This window comes from Rattus norvegicus, chromosome 10 (assembly GCF_021556685.1).
Source record: "Rattus norvegicus strain SHRSP/BbbUtx chromosome 10, alternate assembly SHRSP_T2T, whole genome shotgun sequence".
Taxonomy (NCBI): Eukaryota; Metazoa; Chordata; class Mammalia; order Rodentia; family Muridae; genus Rattus; species Rattus norvegicus.
This window is the reverse complement of record NC_141543.1, coordinates 18,530,530-18,546,482: the sequence shown is the minus strand read 5'-3', so window position 1 is coordinate 18,546,482 and position 15,953 is coordinate 18,530,530. Positions and strand designations below refer to the sequence as shown.

Here is a 15,953-nt window from a genome sequence, read left to right as displayed (position 1 = left end):
GAAGGAAGTGCAGGCGTAGGTGCCTGCAGAGTGGTGGGCTGAAGTTTCGGGAGCACAGCCAGGGGAGCTCAAGGTCTGTGAGGGCGCAGGGTCTGGAAGACTGTGGCAACTCACATAAGAGATCCCGAGTAATTAAGTCCCCACACTAATCACTGAATAACGCGTTAACGCCTGGTGAGGACGGATTCCACTTAACATTTTTCAAGAGAGTAGGGACTAGCTGCCCCAGTGGCCTAATGGATAAGGCACTGGCCTCCTAAGCCAGGGATTGTGGGTTCGAGTCCCACCTGGGGTAGGTTGAGACTACTACCTGGTTGGCAGGTAACATTTTGAGTGGCAAAATCAGCTATATAAAAACGACCGCATCAAATGCTCAGTCTATTTGCTTAAGAAATGTGGTAAGTGGGACCTGCCCGTGGGTAGGCATCGTGTGAACTTCTGAGAGCAATCTAGGCTTGCACTCAACTTTCAAGTTCTGTCCTGTTAAAGCCTTTGTTTGCACAGCACTGAAAGTATGCCAGAAGTAACCCCGTATTTTGGGAGAGTATGAAGACTTTCAGGAGTACACAAATCTGTTTACAAAGAAGATCTTTTGTAGCTGTTAGCTAAAAGCAAAAGTTCATTAATAGGGGAAGAATTAAGTAACATTTGTTTCATTTGTTTCCGGCCCCGCACGCCCCACCCCCACCCCCGTTCCCCTAGTAGCTCAGGCTGGCTTTGAACTCTCCTTATCCCAGCCTCCTGAGTACAGCCCTTACAGGAGTGACATCACATGAAACTTCAGTTTATTAACATTGTTCAACCTCACAAAGGAAAATTTAATTGATTCTGGTCCGCTTGGCTGATAAAACATGGGAGAGATTTTTATAAAACAAACCCCTGATGCCCCAGGTCTTATCAGTGTGAGAGGCTTTTATTTCCCTCGACTAGAGAGGTAGGCAGAAAACAGACTAGAGGATGGACGAACAGGCAGGTCCAAGGAAGAGAGATTGCTCTTCTGACAGTGAACCGGCAAGGACTGGAGGAACTGGGAGGGTCCAGGGAGAAGGAAAATGACTTAACTGGGTAATGGGTGATCTTCCGTTGGAATTTCTGTTTAAGAATGGTCAGTTCTGTGACTTTTTATCATCCATTCAAGGTGGGAACACTCAGGTGTTGGTCTATGATTTGGGGTCCAGCAAATTGGTCTGTGATTTAGTGAGCACTCTGATGACACAAAGGCCAGATTCTTTGAGCCCGAGGACAGCGATTGTTGGGGGAACCTTCCTGGAGTAAGCGCATTGAGCCATTCAGAGTGGAAGAGAGATGTCATCGGTGGACCGAAGCCAGGACAGCTCCTGCAAAGCTTTGTAATTTTATGTTATACTTTAAAATCACAAGGCTGTGTGGGCAAGCAAGTGAGTGAGATTTTACATAAGTGTTGGTGGCAGTCAGCACGTTGTGAAGGACGACCCACTGATTCAGCCAGTTCTCTAGGTCATTCTGTTTCAGGTAGCAAGTGAAGCCATGCTTTGCACATTGGGAGTGCAAGCAAAACTTTAGTAAAGCACTAAGGAAATCAATTAATTAATATCTAATACTTTTTTAAAGCTAATTTTACTTCACTATATTCTGGGAAAGGAGCCGGTCACTCAGACTATGCTGTAATCCCTGACTGTATCTTAGATTCGGCATGTGTGGTAAGTGGCTTTCTCTTCTCCCCTTTGTTCTTTCGTCTTTTTCTATTTCCCTCCGCCTTCTCCTCAATCCATCCCTTGGACTGAAGAGTGCAGACTGGTTATTGATATGGGTTGGGGGAGAATTACCCATAAAAGAACTGTTGTAGGTGTCTCTGTTCTGGCTTTAAACCACAGACTCATCAACCTGGAGGGGAAGGGAGTGGAAGTAAAAGGCAGCAATGGAGTCTAAGCTGAGCCAACGGCCTCTGTTCTATTTTCGTATTCTATTCTGTTCTAGACAGAATAGCTTATAGCTCAACTGTACACATGGCTCAACTGTAGCTTATTTCTATAGTCCCTGCATTTCCTTCAGACAGGGACAATTCTTGGTTAAAATTTTTTAGATGGGTGGGTGACCCCATCCCTCAACTGGGTGACATGTCTATTGACTGCAGATGGTCTCTTCAGGTTCTATCTCCCCTCTGTTGGGTATGTCAGCTAATGTCATCCCCATTGGGTCCTGGGAGCCTCTCCCAACCCCGGCCTCTGGGACTTTCTAGTGGTTCCCAAGTTCTCCACCCCCCACAGCTACGTATTTCTAGTCATTCTCCTGGCTCTCTGGACTTCTCTCTTATCTCTTCCCATACCTGGTCCTGTCTCCCCTTTCTCCATCCCACTCCCTTCTCCCACCCAGATCTCTCCTTCCTTCCCTCTGCCTCCCATGATTATTTTGTTCTCTCTTTTTTTTTTTTTTTTTTTTTTTCGGAGCTGGGGACCGAACCCAGGGCCTTGTGCTTCCTAGGTAAGCGCTCTACCACTGAGCTAAATCCCCAGCCCCTATTTTGTTCTCTTTTTAAGTGATCCTTTTTTTTTCTTGTTAAACTTCAAATGGGCTTTGAGCTGTATCATGGGTATTCAGAGCTTTTGGGCTAATATCCACTTATCAGTGAGTACATACCATGTATGTCTTTTTGGCTCTGGATTACCTCACTCAGGATGATATTTTCTAATTCCATCCATTTGCCTACAAATTTGGCGAAGTTGTCATTTTTAATAGCTGAGTAGTATTCCACTGTGTAAATGTACCACATTTTCTGTAACCATTCTTCTATTGAAGGGCATCTGGGTCATTTCCAGCTTCTGGCTACTATAAATTAGGCTGCTATGAACACGGTGGAGCATGTGTCCTTGTTATATGTTGGAGATTCTTTTGGGTGTATGTCCAGGAGTGGTATATCTGGGTATTCAGGTAGAGCTATTTCCAATTTGTGGAGGAACTGCCAGATAGATTTCCAGAATGGTTGTACCAGTCTGCAATCCCACCAGCAATGGAGGAGGATTCCTCTTCCTCCACATCCTCACCAGCATCTGCTGTCACCTGAGTTTTTGATCATTCTGATTGGTGTGAGGTGGAATCGCAGGGTCATTTTGATTTGCACTTCCCTGATGACTAAGGATGTTGAACATTTCTTTAGGTGTTTCTCGGCCATTTGATATTCCTGAGTTGAGAATTCTTTGTTTAGTTCTGCACCCCAATTTGAATAGTGTTATTTGGTATTTTTTGGAGTCTAACTTCTTAAGTTCTTTGTATGTTTTAGATGTTATTCCTCTATCGGATGTAGGGTTGGTGAAGATCTTTTCTCAATCTGTATGTTGCTGATTTGTCCTATTGACAGAGTCCTTTGCCTTACAGAAGCTTTTCAGTTTCATGAGTTCCCATTTGTCGATTGTTGATCTTAGATCCTGAGCAATTGGTGTTCTGCTCAGGAAATTTTCCACTGTGCCAATGCGTTCAAGGATCTTCCCCACTCTTTCTTCTATTAGATTCAGTGCATCTGGTTTTATATGGAGGTCCTTGATCCACTTGGACTTGAGCTTTGTACAAGGAGATAAGAATGGATTGATTTTCATTCTTTTACATGCAGATCACCAGTTGAACCAGCACAATTTGTTGAAAATGCTGTCTTTTTTTCACTGGATGGTTTTACCTTCTTTGTCAAAGATTAAGTGACCATAGGTGTGTGGGTCCACTTCTGGGTCTTCATTTCTTTTTTTTTTTTTCGGAGCTGAGGACCGAACCCAGGGCCTTGCGCTTGCTAGGCAAGCGCTTTACCACTGAGCTAAATCCCCAACCCCCTGGGTCTTCATTTCTGTTCCATTGATCTATCTGCCTGTCTCTGTACCAATACCATTCAGATTTTTTTAAAATTACTATTGCTCTGTAATACAGCTTGAGGTCAGGGATAGTGATTCCCCAAGAAGTTCTGTTTTGTGGTTGATTATATGGTAAGTTTTGGAGAAGTTACCATGAGGTGGTAAGAAGAAGGTATATTCTTTTGTTTTAGGGTGAAGTGTTCTGTAGATATCTGTTAAATCCATTTGGTTCATAACTTCTGTTAGTTTCATTATGTCTCTGTTTAGTTTCTGTTTCCATGATCTGTCCATTGGTGAGAGTGGGATGTTGAAATTTCCCACTATTATTGTGTGAGGTGCAATGTGTGCTCTGAGCTTTAGTAAAGTTTCTTTTATGAATGTAGGTGCCCTTGCATTTGGAGCACAGATGTTCAGAATTGAGAATTCATCTTGGTAGCTTTTTCCTTTGTTGAGTATGAAGTGTCCTTCCTCGTCTTTTTTGATAACTTTTGTTTGAAAGTCAATTTTGTTCAATATTAGAATGGCTACTCCAGCTTGTTTCTTGGGGCCATTTGTGTGGAAAAAAATTTCCATTCTTCTAGTCTGATGTAGTGTCTGTCTTTGACTCTGATGTGTATTTCCTGTTATGCAACAACATGATAGGTCCTTTTTATGTGCCCAGTGTGTTAGCTTATGTCTTTTTACTGGGGAATTGAGTCCATTGATGTTGAGAGATATTAAAGACCAATGATTGTTGGTTCCTGTTATTTTTGTTGTTAGTGATGATATTATGTTTGTATGGTTCTCTTCTTTTAGGTTTATTGTGAGATGATTAATTTCTTGCTTTTTGGGTGTAGTTTCCTCCCTTGTGTTAGAGTTTTCCATCTATTATCCTCTGTAGAGATGGATTAGTGGAAAGATATTGTTTAGATTTGGTTTTGTCTTAGAATACCTTGGTTTCTCCCTCTGTGGTAACTGAGAGTTTTGCTGGGTATAGTAGCCTGGGCTGGCATTTGCATTCTCTTAAGATCTGTATGACATTAGCCAAGAATTGTCCAGCTTTCATAGTCTCTGTTGAGAAGTTTGGTGATTCTGATAGGTCTGCCTTTATATGTTTCTTGACATTTTTCCCTATCTTCCCTTCTCTGTCTTTGTTTTGTGTATTTGGCGTTTTGATTATTATGTGACAGGAGAAATTTCTTTTCTGGTCCAATCTATTTTGGCATCTTTTTCTTTAGGTTAGGGAAATTTTCTTGTATAATTTTGTTGAAGTTATTTACTGGCCCTTTTAGTTGGGAATTTCTCTTTCTTCTATATTTATTATCCTTAGGTTTGGTCTTCTCGTTGTGTCCTAGATTTTTTGGACGTTTTGGGTTAGGAGGTTTTTGCATTTTGCATTTTCTTTGACCATTGTGTCAATATCTTCTATGGTATCTTCTACACCTGAGATTCTCTCCTATTTCTTGTATTCTGTTAGTGATGCTTGCATCTGTAATTCCTGATCTCCTTCCTAGGTTTGCATCTCCAGAGTAGCCTTCCTTTGTGATTTCTTTATTGTTTCTATTTTCATTTTTAGATCCTGAATGGTTTTGTTCAATCCCTTCACCTGTTTTATTGTGTTTTTCTGTATTTCCTTAAGGGATTTATGTGTTTCCTCTTAAAAGCTTGTACCTATTTACCAGTGTTCTCTTGTATTTCTTTAAGGGAGTTATTTACCTCTCTCTCTCTCTCTCTTTTTTTTTTTTTTTTTGTTCTTTTTTTTCGGAGCTGGGGACCGAACCCAGGGCCTTGCGCTTCCTAGGTAAGCGCTCTACCACTGAGCTAAATCCCCAGCCCCTATTTTACATCTCTCTTAAAGTCCTCTGTCATCATTATGGGATGTGATTTTAAATCCAAATCAATCTTGCTTTTCCAGTGTGTTGGGGGGTATCCAAAGCTTGCTGTTTTAGGAGAACTGGGTTCTGATGATGCCAAGTAGTCTTGGTTTCTGTTGCTTAGGTTCTTGCGCTTGCCTCTCATCATCTAGTTACCTCTGGTGTTAGCTGGTCTTACTGTCTCTGACTGGATCTTGTCCCTCTTGTGAGCCTGTGAGCCTGTGTCTCTGGCAGGGCAGGGTGGATAGGGTCCACTTCAGCTGGGCCTCATAGGCCAGGTATTGGAGTGGCAGGATGTCTCACCTATGAGCATGGTTGTGTTGAAGAACCTGGGAGTTAAGTTATCTCTGGGTGTGGGAGGGACCTCTTACTCTTACTTTGTCAACTGCATAACAATCCTTACACCCCACTCCCAGTTTGCCTCACTCTTTGACTTCTCCTCCTGCCTTAGCCTCTGATTCTGATTACAGATGTGAGCTACCATACTTGGCTTTTCTCTGATGTTTTAAATATCTGTTTCGTTAGCTGGGTGTGATGCAATCCCAGCATTTGAGAGGTAGATGCAGGCTGATCTCCATCAGTTCAAAGCTAGCTTTACCTACACAGTGTATTCCAAGCCAGCCAGGGCTATGAAGTGAGACTGTGTCTTAAAAATAAAGTTTTGTCAGCTCTATATCCCTAGTGCAAATCTCAACTCCATCAATTTTTAACTCTTGGCTTCTTCCAAAAGTCCCCTGGCCTTCAGTTTGAAGGTCTTTAGCTATTTCCTCTTGTGCCAGTGATTTATAGGTTTGCACGATGAACTCCGTAGCTCAGTCAATGTGTTGGCTAGCTTTGTTCCCTTGACACAAGCTGGAGTTATTTTGGAAGAGGGAATGTCAACTGAGAAAATGTCCCCACCAGATTGGCCTGTGTGAAAGTGTGTGTGGCCATTTTCTTGCTTGATGATTGATGTGGGAGGGCCCAGCTCAATGTAGGGGGTGCCACTCCTAAATAGGTGGTCCTGCTCTAAGAAAGCAAACTTGCTCTGAGGAGTAGTCAATACAAATCACTCCTCCATGGCCTCTGCTTCAGGTCCTGGCTTGAGTTCCTTCCCTGACTCCTCTGAGTGATGGAATGTGACCCAAGACTTGTAAGCTTGTAAGTTGCTTTGGTCATAATGTTTGATCACAGCAATAGAAACCCTAACTAAGGCGATCTCTCCATCTAACCTAACACTTCGCCATCTTGGCTCATCTCCTAGGGGCTTTACAAGCTAACCATGTTCTTTCCCAGGCTCTCTTGTGCCTGTATGGCTACACCAGTATAGGCCTCTATGTACGGTCACTGGACATTTAGTGGGTCAGTTATACCTGTCTTTTACTTTTATTACTTGTGTAATATTTAGATAAAGCAGAGAAAAACCACAAACACTATAAAATAAACTTTAAATAAATTATTAGACATACATTTTGTCAGCATAATGTTATTGTGCACTGTGTAAAGATTATCCTTTGTATTATTCAAATGCTGATTTCTGTGCCCTCATATCTGGTCGCAATCTGGACATATCGTTGTAATGCTTATTATAAGAATCTCCTGTCTCAATGTCGTGTAAACGTTGCTCCTCAATTATTCCCTGATTGGTCAATAAAGAGCTGATCAGCCAATGATTGAGCAGAGTAGAGAATAGGGCTAAATTTCTGTCTTAGGGTTTCATTGCTCTGAGGAGACACCATGACTAAGGCAACTCTTAGAAAGGCAAACATTTAATTGGGCTGGCTTACAGTTTCAGAGGTTCAGTCCACTATTGTTATGATGGGAAGCAAGGCAGCATGCAGGCAGACATGGTTCTAGAGGAGCCTAGAATTCTACATTTGATCCAAAGGCAGCCAGGAGGAGACAGGAAGGGACTCTGATTCCACACAAGGCAGAGCTTGAGCACTGAGAGACCTCAAAGCCCACCCCTACAGTGACACATTTCCTCCAACAAGGCCACACCTACTCCAATAAAGACACACCTCCTATAGTACTATTTCTTGTGGGCCAAGCATTTAAACACATGAGTCTACTTCCTGTAGAGAGCGGCGCAGCGGCAGCGAAACAAAGATGGCGCCGACATCCAGCCTTGTCTGGATGTCGACAACTTACTGTGCATGTGCAGGCTTGTCCCCTTGCTAGGGCTCCCTCTAGTGGTGAACAGCGGTACTGCACATGTGCGGTTTATGCACCAGGTGTCAGTTGACCGTTAATATGCTAATGAGGTGATTCATTCTCCGCCAATCCCTGGAGGACAAGTAGTGGGGTGATCCATGCCCCACCAATCCCTGAGAGATAATTAGCATACTGTTGTCTATATAAGTCGAGCGATTTTGCTGCTCGGGGTCCCTGTTCAAGAGAGCTGTAACACTAAGAGAGCTGTAACACTGAGAAGAGCTGTAACACTAAGAAGAGCTGTAACACAGTAAAGGCTTGCTCGCAGAAGAATCCTGTTGCCGCGCATCGTTCTTGCTGGCGGGACATTGGGCGCGCGACAACTTCCCATCCCAGCAATGGAAAGGAGAGAGAGAGAGAGAGAGAGAGAGAGAGAGAGAGAGAGAGAAAGAGAGAGAGAGAGAAAGAGAGAGAGAAAGAGAGAGAGAGACACCTTGGGAACATGGGAACTCATCTGGAGCAGAGAGGGCCAGTTCACTACTAAAACGCAAGTATCTTGGACACTTTGTCTGGGATGTCACCAGATTATTTTAGAGGATTAGAATAGATTAACAACTGCTCAGTTATTGTGCATTCAAGCTGTTGAACAAATCTTATAGTCTCTGTCTCAATTATTTGGGAGCTAGGCAGGTTAAACAAAAACTGCTACTTTAAAAATTCCACTAATGACATTTAAACAAAGGTTTGACATTAATGCATTAAACTTTAGCCTCAGCAATATTAATATTAGGGCTAGAGAGATGGCTCAGAAGTTAAGAGCACTGGCTGCTTTTCCAGGGGACTTAGGTTCAATTCCCAGAACACACATGGGAAATCATAACTGCCTGTAACTCCAGCTGTAGGTGATCTGACACCCCCTCATATAGACATACACGCAGGCAAAACATCAATGCATGTGAAATAAAATAAATTTAAAATTAATATAAAAAGAAATTTTAATATCACACATATAAAATGTGCATCTTTTCTGTACATTTATGTGACCTGTTCAAAGCTTTGTAGCTTGAATATGATTTTCAGCTTTTTTTCATTCTGGAAAAAAAATCCAGCCATTTCAGTCTCCACCAATAATCAGTAAACCCAGCTATGACCTCCTCCCATAGCCAAGCTTCTGGTTTTAAGTGAGTGCAAGTAGCACATAGAGAAATACAGCCATGCACAGTAAAACACATCAGAGTGTCCACAGCATCCAGCAGGAACTCAGTCAAGGAAGCCCTGTTAAGACTCTGAACTTGAAAAGCGGTGGCATCAACCTGCACTTCCTCCTTAGCCTGTCCATGGAGCTGTAACTGAAAGTAAAATCAAAATTCAGGGTACGTGAAGCTCAGTGGGACAGAAAGAGAAGCAGACACAGACATAAAGCACAGGAATCTGGGGAAGGGAAAGAACACTCCAACTCAAGGGACTGAGACACAGGGCAGAAAGAAGGCGCATGAAGGCCCAGCACAGCCCACATCTCCAGGGTGCCCCACCCCAGCTGTTGTAGCTGCCCACTTGTGGTAGCTTGCCTAGCGCCTGGTGATCTGTCCTTTGGGTTCCATTTGGGATTGGACTTTCCCACACACTTCCTGAAAATTCATTCGAGCTCTCCAAGTCTACATTTCAGAGTGTCAGCTCCTTTTGTTAGCAGGCTTGTATTGGAGACACACGGCTGTGGAAGCTCTAAAGTCTTGCCTAGAAATCAGGGAATATATCATAGAAAACAATTTGTCAGGCTGGAGAGAGGCTCAGCGGTTAAGAGCATTAACTGCTCTTCCAGAGGTCCTGAGTTCAATTCCCAGCAACCATACGGTGGCTCACAACCATCTGTAATGGGGTCTGATGTTCTCTTCCGGTGTGTCTGAAGACAGTGACAGTGTACTCACAATAAATAAATTTTAATTTTTTTTGTCAAAATCAAGCAAAACAAACAAAAACCCGCTGCGGAGGTTTGGTCTTATCTCTCTCTATAGTCTAAAGCAAAATTGCACTGACCTTGTCACTCAGTAGGACAACCATGTTGGAGTCTCCTCTGGATTTCCCATTTCCATGATGCCTCTAGGTAAAAGCAAAGTGAAAACCAGAAAGGAAAGCAAAGTTAGGAGAAGAGAGTTGGGACCTGTGCTTGCATGCCTGTGATGCAGTAAATTCTAGCAGTGTGGGAATCCACTGGGAGTCCAGGAACTTTTATGGGTGCCATCATTTTTACTCTTGCCATATGGTGCACAATCCCACATGGCAGTGGAGTCACATGGCTATGGCTATCAGGATGATGCCACCAACCAAGGTGATGACAACATCACTTGGTTGCCTCCATGTGGATAAGTCACCATCCAAATTAGTGAGAATACAGTACAGTTCTTTTTGCTTATTGTGAGCTCAGCTCTATGATAAAATTAGCCCCATTAGGACGCAAGTCTCTTGGGGGTACGTATGTCTCATATATTAATGGTGGAAAGTCACTCCTTTTCTTAAATAGAAAAGTGCAGAGTTAGGTTAGCATGAATCTAGCTTAGGCATGCAGATCTGTGGGGGAAAAAGGCAAAGAGGGAGAGGAATGACTTTCATGGTCTCACCCAGAGAAAAGCGAGTCTACATGCTTTACTACAAATTGTAACTGTGAACGCCAACAGCATAGTGTTCTCTAGAGACATTTTGACTTCCCTTCAGTTTCTAGAGCCAAGTCTTACTGGGAAGGGGAACCCATGAAAGAAGCAGAGGGGAACTCTAGGTGTGCCCATAGGTGGCGCTGTTGCACTGGAAAAGCAGAGGGGAAGTCTAGCTGTGCCCATAGGTGGCGCTGTTGCACTGGAAAAGCAGAGGGGAAGTCTAGGTGTGCCCATAGGTGGCGCTGTTGCACTGGAAGTACATAGAAGAGCTGGGAAGGAGAAAGTGATTTTAGTATCATTTTTCTCTCACCGAATCTGAGAGAAAAACTAGCCATGATCTGGGCTGAGATCAGATAGATTTGTGAATAATGCGTAGAGTAGGGGAGTCTCTGGGTGAGCCAGAGGAGTTGGTTATTCCCATCTGGAAGAATTTATTTCTTTAGAACTTGTTTTTTTTTTTTTTTTTAAACCCACTTGTTTCTCATTCTGGCTCTGTGAGAGTAAACCTATCGGACTGGCATCCCTACACAATAGAGGTTTCTCGCACTTTGATAACCGATCAGAATCTAGGCATCTAGCAATGGAGGTTTCTTGCACTCTATTTTGAGTGCTCCATACATCTCCAACTAACTCCCTCAAGGGGCAGTGCTGTGTCCTGACATCTTAGCATTCAGAAGTCACCACAGACACTAGTGGAGTTACGGATCAGGTCTCCACACACACCTTATGTAAGTCTCTAGGATGATCGGGCCACCAAGGAGCGCTTTGCCTCTCTTCACCTTCCCTACCTTGGTCTTTTTGTACAAGAGTTTTCTGGTCTCTGAGGCATCTTTTTTCCTGAGAAACTTTCTGTCCTGGAATTACTGATATGAAAAAGTGTCATTCACCTGAGGTTGGAAATCCAAAGACTCCATTAGATGGATTTGAAAACCTGGATGAACCCCACAATTGTTCAAGGGAATACACTAACAAAGAGAAATTGATTTGGCAAAGCAATTTCTTTTCGTAAAAAGGGTGCACTTAGAGACCAAATAGGGCCATTGTAGTGGCTTATGCCCACGGGAAGTGTCACTATTAGGAGGTGTGGACTTGTTGGTGTAGGTGTGACCTTGTTGGAGGAAGTGTATGACTGTGGGCATGGGCTTTGATGTACTATCCTTAAGATCCTCTCAGGGTAGAAGAGAGACCCTCCTCCTCACTGCCTGCAGATGACAGTCTCCCCCTGCTGCTGCCCTTCGATCAAGATGTAGAATTCTCAGCTCTTCCTGCACCACACTGCCATGCTTCCCACTCTGATGATAATGGACCGAACCTCTGAACTTGTAAGCCAGCTCCAATTAAATGTTGTCCTTTATAAGCGTTTCCTTGGTCGTGGTGTCTCTTCACAGCAATGAAACCCTAAGAGAGCTACTGAGCTTACTCAGCCAAGATGGCCTTTGTCTTCTGTGCCTGATCGCGTCTCATCCCAGTGCTTGGAGCTCAACTTTACAATCTAATGCAATTGGCTAACTGGGACAAAGTGGAAGGGGCACTGTCTCAGTTAGGGTTTCCATTGTTGTAAAGAGATTCCATGACCAAGGCAACTCTTATAAAGGACAGCATTCAATTGGGGCTGGCTTCTAGGTTCAGAGGTTCAGTCCATTGTCATCAAGGTGAGAGCATGGTAGCATGCAGGTAGGTGTGGTGCTGGAGGAGCTGAGCGTTCTTTTTGATCTGAAGGCAGCTAGAAGAAGTCTGGTAGCTAGGAGGGGCTTCTCAAAGCTCATCCCCAAAGTTGACACACTGCTTCCAACAGGACCACAAACCTCCTAAGAGTGCTATTCCCTGGCCAAGCATGTTCAAGTCACTTCAGGAATGTTCAGGAAATACAGGAACTTTAGGGTGAAATACCTTCGATAGAAAAAAAAATCCTTTCTCTCAGACATGCCTAAGAGGCTTATCTCCTAAATGATTCTGGATCTCATCAAGTTCAAAATTGAGATGAAGAGCCATAAGATCAAGACTGTAGTTTGGTCTGTGTAACCATTGGTCCATGACCCAGTATCCCACACTCCCATGTTATTGTAAAAATATAAAAAATAAAAAAAAGTCTAGGTGTCTTTTGCCTTGCTAGGTGAGGCACCACAGTGCCCCAAGATATCTGCTAGGTATCTTGGCGGAAACACATCCCAATTCCTCGGCGGCCCAGTGTCTCTTGCCTCTGCACACTTTCCTACACTCAAACCGTCACATAAAAGAACACACAACACAGTAATCTTAGATCCAATTGATAAGATATAATTGCCCACTTAAACATACAAAGCCTGGTACCAACTATCTCTTAGGAACATTGATAACAACCTGTAAATACACAGAGCAGAATCTTAACATCACCTGCCATGGCTTCTCACCCTCTCCTCCTCCAGTCTCCTCCTCTTCCTTCAAACTTCTCTCCCGCCCATCCTTCCTTCTCCTCCAATGACAGGCCTCCTTCTATCCTGTACCTGCCCCTCACCTGTACTTTACAAATTCAATGGGGGAGAAGTTTCTGGTGAAGTCACCTGATTTCTGAGTACTTGACTAGGCAGCTGTCCTTGGGGCAGTGGAATTAGCATCAAAATACAGATAACTTCTGGGCAAACCACAACACTCCCATCTAGAATGCTTGGTTGAAGTTTATGCCCCAGAAGGGGAAGATGACAGCATTACCTTGATTAACAAATCATCATGGTAGAGAGATGTATGTGTGCTGTCACTGTGAGCCTGGGACAGCCATCCAGAGCTATGTTATGTGGCAAGAGAAAATACAGACTGAGGTTGAATAGAAGCTATTGAAGTGAAGCTACCTTTGTCTAACTTAGCATATTGCTATGGTGACCAACAGAATACTTTGGTCCTGCAGTCATGGCAACCAAACAGGAAAACAATGCAGTGATAGGTCTTTGACTGAGATAATGGTGCTGTTAATGCCCAAAGATGATGTTATCTGACTCTTATCTGAGCCCTTATTTACTGTGTCCTGTCCTAACCCCAACCCTCCTGCTACATAAGCCACAGGAAGTAGGAAGTTGGTCAGAAGTCAGGATACCATGAATCGTTACCACTCTGGGTGGGGCTTGTCAGTGATGTGGCTACTTTAAACCCAAGGTCCTGTAACCCCTCATCTATGCTCCCACGAGTAACCCCTCACCTGTACTCCTGTGCACCTCACTCATGTTCCTGTAAATAACCCGTCTGCAGTGATCCTATAGAATGACACCAGTGAAGGCATTGGCTCACCAAGACAGCCCTGGATGGAATAGTTCCTTCCACTGCTGATGTCCTATCTGTATGGAGTGAACTTTCTTTTTTACTTCTCTGTCAGGAGCCGTTTGCCTCTTCTCTGAAGCAGAGGGGGAAGAAAGGAAAAGAGTCTGTCTGCCAGGCAGAGTTAAGGAAAGTCAGGGTCTGTTGGCAGATTTTTGGCCATGTGAGGCATGGGACAATAAAGAGGAAGTGCATTTGAAGCTCAAGGAAAGGGGATAAAGATTCTGTTTACCTTGCTGGAAGGAGCAGGGAGGATTTTGGATGGGAACAGATGTCTGACTTCAGAAACTGTTAGTTTAAGATGGCTATGGGAAATACACTCACTGCTGCTGTGGCGAGGACCTGCAGATCTTCCAGTATCTGTTTCTTGCAACTTTTTTCTATATTTCCTACAATCAGCCTTACTCTGCGTTCAGAGAACTGTTCAACTTTGTACTGGACGGCTGGCACACTTCTCCCCAGAAAAAGTCACAGAAACCAAGTGGAGTGGAAGTTCAGGGTGACATCATCATCCAGGGTCCTGAGTTCAGTAGTGTCTGAAGATACAGATATTCTAAAAAGATGGTTTGGACTTGGCAACTGCCAAGTCAGTTGGTAGGTTCTGTTTCTATGTAGGCTGAGTAAAGGTTTTTTTTTTTTTTCTTTCTATTTTCAAATAACACCTTTGCTAATTCATGACTATTTCCTTCTGGATTCTTTTTTTTTCTTTGTAATTAGCTTTGTGGGTTGTTTAATTTTAATTTTAGGGGACTGCTTTTGGAGATAGGATGGACTGAACTTATCCACGAATGGGTGTCTGGTGAGGGTGTGAGAGCTCATTATAACCCTGAGATTATCTAACAGAAAATCTTGGGAGGGTTTAATTTTGGCTTACAGTTTTGGAGAGAACACTCTGCGGTTCCTTAGCCCCATCTTCTTGGGCAGAGACATTCTGACAACACACCGCCATGGACCCAGAATCACAGAAGCAAATGCAGCAGTAGCTCTAGCTTTTACTGGCCTGGCAGCACCAGAGAAAACTCCAAAGGATTGAGAGTGCAGAGGAGGAGCAGAGGAAGGCAGAGAAAAGTAGAGGAAAGAGAAGAAGCAGCAAATTTGCAATCTGGCAACACCTAAAACAGGTGGCTTCCAGAGAAGGAGATGAGGGGAGCCCCAAAGAGAGAGACCTCCCCCACTTGAAAAACCTTAAGACTAGAGGGGAGACCCATCAGATTCCTCATAGTAAATAAAACTCAGTAGTTTGTCAGTGACCTCCTGGTGGCAGCAGAAACCAAACGAAAATGTCTACAGGGGACCCTGGGTCTCTTGGAGGCCCTGGGAGTCTTGGACCATTGAGCTTTCACTAAGAAGTTCCTACTCTGCTAACCACAGGTGACCTCCCCAGGCCCAGGGGATACATAGTAAGAGAAGGTCAGAAGTAGCTCTCTGAGGCCAGAAAGGAATGTCTACACCAGCTATGGCATTGCCCAAAGTGACTAAGCCCTTCCATCTATTCATAGACAAGAGATCTGAGATAGTGAAAGAGATATTGACTCATACTCTAGGCCCTGGTCCTGGCCAGTGGCCTACCTGTCCCTCGCTATCGTCTCGCCAGCAAGAACGCACACGGACACCAGGATCCTTTTGCAGCAAAGCGTTTACTGTACAGCTCTCTTGAACAGGGACAGGGGGACCTCAAGCGCTGGCCTTATATAGACAGCAGGCTGAGGCTATGCTAATTGTCCTTCAGGGATTGGCAGAGCACGAGTTATCTTATTAGCATGGTGCTGCTCCCTCATTAGCATATTACTGGCCAACTGATGCCAGGTGCAAAGCCTGCGCATGCGCAGTACTGTTGTTCACCACAGGAGGGCGCCCTACATTCTCCCCCTTTTTTGTTTAATAAAATGACTGGTCTAGATCTGGGTGTCACGTCAATCTTGTCATTGCTCCTGTCTTAGGTCGTTCTCATCCAAACTCGGCCTTACCCATCATAGAGTTACCCTATCGCCACTGGGCCCCATGTCTTAGGTTGGTCTGAGCTCGAGGAAAGTTGCCCGTCTCTGGATACAATGACTCCACATGACAGTGACAAAAATGATCTAGGGCGAACTCTTAATCTTTCAAAGAGGCCAGCCATATGTTGGGAAAAGCACCCTTTTTAATGGTGGTCATAGCCTGGTAAACAACCACTTTGTGTCTGGCATGTTCTCTTTTTTAAATGGCCAATAAGCCAGAGACCT

At 43.9% G+C, this 15,953-nt stretch overlaps 1 long non-coding RNA gene and 1 other non-coding gene across 3 annotated transcripts; one reads left to right on the top strand and one right to left on the bottom strand.

The window, feature by feature from the left end:
* The first annotated feature begins 222 nt into the window (after positions 1-222).
* On the top strand, positions 223-295 carry Trnar-ccu3 (transfer RNA arginine (anticodon CCU) 3). Its single transcript has one exon. It is a non-coding gene; the product is annotated as a tRNA-Arg (tRNA).
* An 8,480-nt stretch (positions 296-8,775) lies between these two features.
* Positions 8,776-13,334, bottom strand: LOC102553477 (uncharacterized). Of its 2 annotated transcripts, XR_015631450.1 has the most exons (4): positions 13,135-13,334; positions 9,833-9,895; positions 9,367-9,532; positions 8,776-9,147 (listed from the first exon to the last, which is right to left on the bottom strand). It is a non-coding gene; the product is annotated as an uncharacterized LOC102553477 (long non-coding RNA). The 2 variants fall into 2 exon arrangements; XR_015631451.1 differs by lacking the exon at positions 9,367-9,532.
* Between the last annotated feature and the right edge of the window lie 2,619 nt (positions 13,335-15,953).